This window comes from Athene cunicularia, unplaced genomic scaffold (genome assembly GCF_003259725.1).
Source record: "Athene cunicularia isolate RWA unplaced genomic scaffold, athCun1 SCF_17, whole genome shotgun sequence".
NCBI classification, from domain to species: Eukaryota; Metazoa; Chordata; class Aves; order Strigiformes; family Strigidae; genus Athene; species Athene cunicularia.
Window position 1 is genome coordinate 29,438 of NW_020799233.1, and position 10,014 is coordinate 39,451.

The 10,014-nt window shown below is 40.2% G+C and overlaps 1 long non-coding RNA gene across 1 annotated transcript; it reads left to right on the forward strand.

Moving 5' to 3' along the window:
- Positions 1-5,981: 5,981 nt before the first annotated feature.
- On the forward strand, positions 5,982-9,774 carry LOC113490604. The gene is made up of 3 exons (XR_003400277.1): positions 5,982-6,080; positions 8,766-8,949; positions 9,685-9,774. It is a non-coding gene; the product is annotated as an uncharacterized LOC113490604 (long non-coding RNA).
- The last annotated feature ends 240 nt before the right edge of the window (positions 9,775-10,014 follow it).

Consider the following 10,014-nt stretch of genomic DNA (forward strand, 5'->3'; position numbering starts at 1 on the left):
ATTTGGGGAGAAACAAGAGTGGGACGAGATGGGCAGGGAGATAAAAAGGGCTGGTGACAATTCGTAGTGCATTTCAATTTAATTTGCTACAGTACTTCAAACCCGTTTAATGTTATATCACTGCACAGTTGTTCCATCAGAACGTGGCGAGGCGGAAAGTGGTGGTGAAGACACTTGGAAGCCCTGCTCCTTTCGACAGAGAAAAACCGTTGAGCGCGGTCAGGCTCCAAGGGCAAGTACATTACATGCACAGTTCCTCTTCAAGCTAACTTCTTGCATAGGAGTGAGATTTTTTTTTTGAATGAGAATATATACACACACTTGACTTCTCTTGACATTTCTTACCTTTACTTTGCAAGTAAACGTTCTGAAACGCCTGTATCCTGCACACGTTATCTTTCTTTGCCATTTGGCACATTTGCTGCTGATTTTGGGTCAAACAATGACCTACGTATCCTTCAAAGAACAGTAATTAAACATACTTGATAATCTTACTCCTATGTTTTTCAGTTCTTAAAAAGCAGGGGTGTGTGTTTTCACTTCTACTGTGCATTGATTTAAAAAAAAAAAAAAAATCCCCTTCCCCAAATCACTTGAACTTCTGCAATTAGAGATGGGTGAAGCACATTCCATTTTCTGCCTCCTTCACTATACTGCTTTGTTTGTAGCAGTGTTGTAAATTCATTGCTTTCAACAGAACCAAACCAATGTAAGATGTGTTTTTTGGGCCAGTCTTCACCTGACAGGTGTTCCTTTAGAAACAGTCACGAGGGTCTTCTGGAAGAAGTAACAGGTTGGTGTCTAATTCTTCTGTAGAATAGTGATAGTTCTTTTTCAGTAGTGCTGTCAGTCACGTCACTGAATAAAGCTTTTGAGGGTTTCTGTACTGGTGGTAATTGCAGGTTAATAGTAGGATGTTTGCTGTTGTCTGAGGGTATAAAGACAAGGAATATTTGGGGACGGGAGGCTATACTTTTTATTAGCCATTAGATTTTTTTAGAAGGCAGTTTTACTGCCTTTTCACTGATGCTACCCTAGCAGTGATAAGGTGGTTAAGGAGGTTGTGGCTGATACTGTGGAAGTGAGATTTTTATTTATTTTTTTTTTAATTCTGGAACTGAAGCCAAAATATCTCTGAAAATCGTAGACTATTGAATCTTGAGGGATACAGATTATTTTCTTAAAATTGAAGGTAATTGAGTTAGATGGAGAACCTGGTTTTAATTTTTTGTTTAAAACGCCCAAATACTGATTCTGGTTTCTTTCTGGAATCAGTTAATGTTTCTGTATGAAACTAACATTAAACAAAAAAATGCTAAATGAGATTATAAATTGCAGTAGTAATGACAACAGGATTTTGGGTCCTGTAGCCAGTAAGAGCAGGGAGAATGGGGTCTCTTGCTAGAGAGGAGGAAGCATTTTTTTTTTTGTATCCTTGAAAGCAGAAGGCAGGGTTGTTGAAGCCAAATTTTTAAATAAGTTAAGTTTTTGTTTCCCAGAGTGGATACGTAATGCCAAGTGAAACTCTCTGTGTGAGAGAGAAAGAGATTGGACACAATGAAGTGGTTAAACATTTTACCTTCCAAAGAAGAACTAAATTTTGCTGTTACAAGGAAAACCACGTAATGTAACTTGACATTGGATTCATAAGAGTGCAGTGATCAGGAAACTTAATAGATCTCGAAGTAAATTCTGAGATTGAATTCACTTAGATTTTGATATGATTTAGGGCGTACCTCAGTTTTGTTACTTGCTTGTTTCTGTGTCTGCAGATGGACAGGCAGCCCACAAGAGTGATTCCGCATCCTCCTCTGGTGACAAAGAGCAGCATGAGAGGTGTGGGAAGCGCAGTTGTAACAGATTTAAGAAAGTTAATGAAATTGGAGAATTTGGGAGGGGTTTGCATCTGCCTAACTGAAGTGTTTTCCTCTTCACCTTGTACACTTTTAAAACGGTGGCAATATCTGATCGGATCTGTTGGTACTGACAGCTGTAACTGGACTCTATAATTTTTTTTTTGAATTGATTTTTTAATAAGCAATTTGTTTTCTAGGCAGGAATGGGGTGAGGAACATTTATATCATGTTTTAATTACTGTGCTTTGCAGAGGTTTATTCAGGAAGAAAACCACCATAGCAGAAAAATGTTTATATAAATAGAGGAAGTGACCGAGGTTTTGTTACATAACAGATGCTCTTGAAAAACTATTTTAAGGACAAACTAACAGATGAGTTTTCAGTCTGATGTCTTTCAGACGTGTGTCTTCTGGCACGTATATCCCAAAGTCCTCAGCAAGTAGGAGCAGTGGTGGGTAGCCTTTCTAATGTTAATCTGCACAGAAATAAGTAACCCCTTGGGCTGTAACTTTCTAAGTGTAAAATCTCTGAAAGATATCAGTGTGTTTTGGGAGGTTCTTCCATCACACAAGTCAAGGTCAGTTCATGGTCTCCACGTACAGAATAGCTGTTTCTTGCATTCATGCTGGTGTGAATATTTGTAAGTGCAAAGAGTTGTGAGAATAATTAACAGCTCAATGTCTGGAGTGACCACTTTCCTTTATTTGCTCACGGATATTAAATATAAACCCATTTAAATGAATATTTAACTATTTAGGAAGTTTATGGACATCCGTAATGTTTTCTGCATTCACTTGCCATCCTCCTAAAAGCAAAAACCTTCTAGCTGCATCCTGAGTTAGAAAGCACCTTTCTCTTTCTCCTTCATTCAAACCAGGTGTCTTCCAGTAAACGGGGAAAGATGGATTAAAGGGAATTCCCAGGGATCGAATGAGAAATGGAGCAAGTCTGTCTGATGGTGATCCAATGCAAATAGATTGTTCGGTGACTATTTTTTGTTCATTGTCTCAGGGAGATGCTTCCAGTGTTTGTAAAAGCTTTCAGTAATGTTCTGTCTACAACCACCTTGGTTTACAATTTTCTCTCGAGCAATTTGAAAACCGCCCAGGATGTTCCCTTTGTGCTGATGTGTGATTTCTGACGGAACCTCATTTGAGGGCACAGCTTTCCTTAGCATGCAGAAATGTGTTCTGTTGACTTTCTTTTTAGGTCTGCTTTGATGGTGTGGGCTGTCTTTCTGACCACACTGCAGCTTTAAGAGATGGTTGTTTTTCTGTTGTTTTACCCGGAATTCCTTGAGAGATTGAAAGTTCAAATGCCAAGGTAACAGAGGTTGTTTAAAAATGTAATTCACAAGTGATTGATTGAAAACTGATTGAATCCAGAATATGTGTGGGTTCAAAGATTGAGTCTGTGGTGAGAATACACTTCAAAGGTGCCTTGCCTTTTTAAAAGGTGGGGTTGTGGTGTTTTTCTTTTGAGTTCTATGTACAAGGCAACTTGATTAGTTTATAAGCAGGAAGGGATTATCTACTGGTAGTCACCTGTAGTTTGTTGCTTAGAAGTCCACTTGTCTCTCCCACTGACGTTTTTACTTTTTTTTTTTTTTTTTTTTACCCATTTTACAACTGATAGGATTTGCAACTATACCCTTGCAGTGCTTGGGCTAAAATAAGAATGTGTCCGCTTCTGACACATCTAAATTAGTTCTGCGTTATGAGATGAAATTATTAGATTTAATTGTAAGCTTTACATATTCTTGGTCAGCAAAACTCGATTGTGGATATTAAAATAGGACTTTTAAGTTCTTTCAGTAACTTAAAACTACTATAAATTGTACAAATAAAATCTTTCAGTGTTTTGCTTCTTTATTCATTGCAATTCTCTTTGGAAGAGCTGTGTGGTTGTTAGTTTTGGGTTTTTTTGGTTTTGTTGTTTTGTTGTTTGTTTTTTTTTTTAATTTGGAGAAGGTCATGTAGAAGGTAACAACATTTACTAAACCAGTGAATGAAAATTATATTTTCCTGTTAGCTCTATTGTGTCAACACTTCTGGCACTCATGGATGGCTTGGCCAGCAGAGGAGAGGTTGTGGTGATCGGAGCCACCCAGCAGACCAGATGCCATCAATCCTGCTTTACAAAGACAGGACGCTTTGAACGAGAGCTCCTCTTCAGCTTGCGAAATAAAGAGGTGAGAACTTCAGCTCAGTCTTAATGCTAATGTGGCAGAGTCCATCTTTATAACAAAACCATGTAACGATGCAGTATCACGGAGCAGTGAAAGTCAGAACCAGTATTGTACAACGTGGACAAAAGAGGGATATTGGAGAGACCGTCTTGCGTTCTGGAGGTCTGATCTGGTCCTGAATGTTTATGATGAAGATTACTTCAGTGAAGTTGTAGAATTACTTTTGATTTCACTGTGACCAGCTAAGAAAACGGGATGCTTCTAGTCAAGGAAGTGTTTAAGAAAGATTGAATGTATGCATTAGTTATAAATTGCTGCTCTCTCATCTTTGAAAGAATGCACACAAGCATTCAATTTTTGATTTAAAAAAAAAAAAAAAAAAGTTTATCAAGGTGCGGGAGTGAATGAAAATGTTTTATTCCCAAAGCAGTTCATGCTGGCTTACTTATTTAATCCACTTAGGCACTTTCAGCCTGAAGCATTCTTGCTCTTGCTTCTTGGTTTCAGCAACAGGAGAGGGGGTGCCATGAAACAGATCAAATACCTTATTCCCTACTGTGGAAGAAATGTAGAAATCTGCCACAATTAACCTGTGTACCAGGAAACACTTCAGTGAAAGTCTTACTCATTGGTGATGAGGATGGGCAACATCTGACTTTTTCTAGATCAGAGACAGTAGTTTGAGTCAGAATTATTATTCCTTGTTACAAGTGTAGCAATTTGAAAGGTTGTGCTAGGACTCTTTTCCCAGAATGAACCGGCAGAAAAGCAAACTTGGTGAACTAATGAGACTGTCACCATGAAGTTTTGCTAAATTTATGAGAATTTTCTTTGGTGAAAAGTCTCTTGTTTGCAAATGAGTTTTGGGGGTTTTTTTTGGTTTTGGGTTTTTTTACTACAGGTTCTTCCTCAGGATCGGTAGGTTTCATACTTGTGGAAACTTGCTTTTTATGGAAGCTCTAAATGCATTTGATTTCCCTGCAGACCCCCAGGAAGAGTTTAGTGGAGCAAGTTGAGAATGATTAAATGTCCTGCTTGAAAAAGCTGAGAGCATATTAACAGCTTTCAAAATCTTAAAAGTTTAGTGGAGAAGTGTTGTTTATATTATTGTCAGGGTCTTTGTGGTTTTGTTTTGTGTTTTTGAGATATTCTTAAGAGAAAACTTAGGACAAACTAAAAGGCAACTAATCTGTTTCCAGTCCAGAAAGGAGATTTTAAAGATTCACACGCAAGGCTGGGACCCTAAGCCATCAGACATGTTTCTTGAAGAGCTAACTGAAAAATGCATTAGTAATTTTGAAACCAAAGTGAGTTACTGTGTGTGACTGAGTCCCAAGAAATCTGGGCTTGTGCCAGGTGGTAACCCAGCTCCTGTGGCATGCCGCAGAGTGAGGCAGTGAGGCAGCTGGCACATCTGGGGAGCAAAGTCAGATGCTTCTTGGCTTTTGATTTTCTTTTTGTCCATCAGAACGTAGAATGGGTTTGGAGCATCTTTCTTGGGAGCAAAGTTTTGACTGTGAGGCTGCTTCACAAGTGCAGGATATCAAGCTGCGAGCCACGTAACAAAACTCCTCTGCAGTGCAGTCAATACGTTCTCTCTTAAGCAGTTGTTTTTGGGCTTTATACAAAGTCTCTTAGTGTTGCACTTTAGAAACCATGACCTTGAATTCTGTGTTGCCTGAGACTGACCTAACATTTGCTTCTTGTTTTTTTTTTATTAGGATACTGTGGTGCTGACATTAAATCCTTATGTGCCGAAACTGCCCTCTGTGCTTTGCGTCGCTGCTGTCCTCAAATATATGAAAGTCGTGAGAAGCTGCAATTAGATGTCACCTCTATTAAAATAAGAGTAGAGGATTTTGTCGTGGCTATGCAGAAGATTGTTCCAGCTTCACAGAGGGCTGTGACTTCACGTGGGCGACTGTTACCCCCTATTTCCAAACCACTGCATGAAAACACTGTAGCAGAAATTCTGCAAGCCTTGCAGAAAGTATTTCCCCACATAGAGGTTGCACTGAAGAAGAACCAACAGCAAGGTACAGGAAAATCGACTTCTTTAAAATTCTGCCAGGGCAAAAGTTCTGGTTTGTGCAATCAACACAGGCAAACCTCTTGGCTGTAACGACAGTAGAATGTTGTAATACACACATGCACAGCGCTGCCTGGGAGCTGCGAGCGACTCGTCCTTTGGAGTGGAGCGCTGTGCGTTCTCCGCTAGAGCACCCTGTTTCTGACAGTAGCTAACATGGTCTTTGTAATTTGTAGAGGTGGATCTAAAGTTTATTGTACGAGGCCTCTCTTTCAAAATCAATGTTTAAAGGGGGAGACGAGGGTATTTTTACCTGAATGCTGCTTATTCCTCTTGGAAGAATGTCAGGACCACAAGACAAGTGGTTTAAGCTAGATACTGGTTTAGGCGTCATGACTTTTAACCATAGTCTTGGATTGAAACGTTTGTGGATCCCACTGTACACTTGCACATGAGATCAGAATGTTTTAGGAGGGGATGCTTCAGGGCTTGGCTTGCACAATATATGTAAGCTCATGCTTGTGACTGCATCAACCCTGATCAGATTTAGTCTGTCAGTTGGTGTGAGCAGATAAATGTATAAGGTCACTCTGCTCCTGATTAATGGAAATCTGTGACTAGTTAGTTATGATGCTAATTCCTGGAGAATGTTGCACCAGCATTGCTCCCAGTAGAGCTGGGAGATGTATTTGCATTGGTAAAACAGAGACAAAACCCCATCAACGAAATCAGAGCAGAGAGGCTCAGGGACTGGTAATTGCATCCCCTCCCTGATGCCCCCTTTCCCTTCTCTCCTCTTTCACCGACCTTCAAGGAGCTTTATTGAGCAGATGTGTTGGTCTCTGTAGTCTGACATGGCATCCGCTTACTTGCCCCACGTCCAGTGGGGGAACCTGCTCCAGGAGCTACAGAAGTTGTTCCTAATCATCTTTATTCTAAGGAAATGGCCTCCAGGTTTTCACTGACAGAGGGATAATAGCTTATGCAAATCATGGAATATAGGACAGCTTTGTAGAGACTCGTGCAGTCTCCTTAGATCTGTGGTAGAAGGAACTCCTCAGAAAACAGCTTTCAGCACATGCCCTCCAATACAGTTGGTTTCCAGCACTGATTTAGAACTAGCTCTGTTAATGGGAGAGCAAGGTCTGGACTATTCAGGAAGGTTAACAAACTGGTCTTGTCTTTCAGACAGTTTAAGAGATGATGTGATTGACAGCCATGAGGAGGTGCCATCTGCCTTTGAAGATGAGCCGGCTTGTAATACACCCTCTAGAGGAAAGGAAAGCCTCCTGAATTTCAGCAGGTAAACGTTTATCCCCTTTATGTTTCCATTTTGAAGATGTCTGGGTCTGTAAACAGCTTTGGTGTGAGGGGTGGTAGATGAAGGAGTCAAGAGCTGTTGGGGAGGGTGTTTATCAGTATTTGCAAGAAGTAAGCATGAAGATCGAGCTGGGTACTGATGTTCTAACGGACGGAGTACACTGTCATGACTGATCAAACTGACCAGCCCAGCCCTCTTTTCCCAAGTCAGTGGTCCACAGACTATTAGAACATGTTGGCTTAACCCTTGGTATTCCTTGAAAGACTCCAGACCAGAGAAGTGTACTGTCTGTCCTTTTAGCTAAAAAACCCCTATGGATTGGTGTAGCCATCTTTTGACCTTCTGCCTTCCCAGATTGCGAAACCAGCAGGAAATCATGTAGCAGAAACAAAACCGAGAAATGGTTTGTTGAACCACTGTGAGAAAAATGTCAATGATATCTGCATTTTCTACCTTTCACCTACTGAGTTTATGTTAAACTTTTGACATTTTACTGTGGAAGTTGCATAAGCCAAGATCTGACAAAATAGATTCCTGTCGTCACTGTGGGTCAGTTATTTTTTTGAGTGTCTGTCACTGTGCTGTCCAGAAAATCTTTGGACTTGCTGAACTTGGTTAGGTCTCTAGGATCATTGACTTTATCCAGTAAAGCTGCCAAAAGTATTGGAGTGGAAAAAGCAAATGCTGTTCACAAATGTGTTTTGTGCGAGTAAAGCAAGATGACTGGGAAATTAATGCATAATCCGAAGTGAAACAATTAGAGTGTCTGAATAAATGTAAATCTTCTATGTCTTCAGTATACCTCTTGAAACCAATCCAATTGTGTACTTCGGATAACAGCTAATGTGTTTCAGTGCCCATGTTAATTTTTGTCTAAAAATGGGCCTCTGTCCCTTCCTTCCCACCAGCTCCAGTAGCTATGGCCAAATTTCAGCTAAACTTGACCAATGTAGAGATCTCATGGTTATTTAAACTCAAGACCTGCTGAGAACTGGTGTGTAGGGGCAGTGAAGAGGTCCAGATTGCTGGGTGCTGGAAGAGAGTTGTTTTCCCCCATAGCAGGTTACTGACCAGTTATCATGTGTGTATTGAGCTGGACGGTCCCCCTGTGGGATTTAAGAGCTGGTACTTAACCTCGTCCAGCGAAGAGCAGACGTGCTGCGGGTTGGCAGGTTTTCTTAGGGCAAGTATGGTACCAGTTTGTAACAAAATGGGCTGTGATGGTCTTCCTGATCACAGACCGCCTTATTATTTGCTTGAAGATGAAGAGTATTTGCCAAAAGAGAAAAGTGTGTAGGAAAAAACACTTTAACTTCTGTGTGTCTAGTCATCACTTCCATTTTCAAACTTACTTTCTCCTTACTGTTCTAGAAATGCTTATGATCAGCCGACATCTTGCAGGCCACGTTTCTTATTAGTCGGAGAGCCAGGATATTGGTACGCTTCTCATCTGGCACCTGCAGTAATACACACCCTGGAAAAGTTTCCAGTTTACACACTAGACCTCCCCACTTTGTTTAGTAGCATCAGGTCTCCAGAAGAAATGTGTGCACAGGTATGTGTTTCCTCTTTAACCTCCTAAAATGCACAAACTGTATGTAAAGGAGTAAAGTCAGCAAACTTCATTGTTAATGGAGTTGGCCTGGCTTGAATGTATATGTTGTTTTTCTTTTTGTCTGAAAATCCACTTTTCTTCTAGATCAAATGACACTGACTAAGGATGTTGTACATGCTCGTATTTTCCATTTCAAATGAAACAGCGAGGATGTTGTTAGCAGCTGGGGAGGATGGGAGGTGCTGCCAATAAACCTCTCTTTATGGCAAGAAATCCTGCCGGACTCGGTGGGATCCAGAATGTTGTTTTCATTGCTGCTTAAGACTCTGTGCTCCCAGCAGATGGCTGTGGGTCAGCCTGACTGTGTGCCGTGCACTTTCTGTAGCCACCTTACATATTTGTAAAGCAACCGAGGTTTTAGGGAAAAGTGTTTCTGTTTTAGAAATATACAGCTGCCCTGCTGCAGTATATGTGGTAAAAGCATTAAAATTCATTGAATGCTTACACTGGTACTATGGTGTGGGGTTTTTAACTAGGGAGTTAGCAGATTTAGTGCTGCTTTCCTCTTTACTTGTAGGCAGGAAATGCATTTCATTGTTTGCCATCGCTGTATTAAAATACTCTGATCTTTAGTAGCAGTGTTTCAGAGCTGTACAAGGAAGTGACAAGATCTGTCTTTAAAAAATTGATGTGATTTAAAATTATTTAAAAAAAAATGTTTCTACTCTTGTCCAGCAAATATCACGCAATGGATTTCAAGAATGACTCAGATGTTTTTCATGAGATTTTTGTGACCTAATGCATAAAAGGAAAAAAATCCTCCAGACCCTTGAATTTACTCTAAGTTTCTGCAAGTTGTCAATACTGGATCAAGCATTTCTATTTATCTCCTGAAGGTCAGATTTTACTTTTAATGTGATGATACCTCTTAGTTCCTGACAGATTATTTCCATGAATCAGATGGAAGCAGGGTTAATTGAGGCTAGGCGGCTGTATACAAATGGCTGAAAAATTCCACCCTTCCACTCTTCAGCATATGTCAAATATGAATTTCCCACAATACCA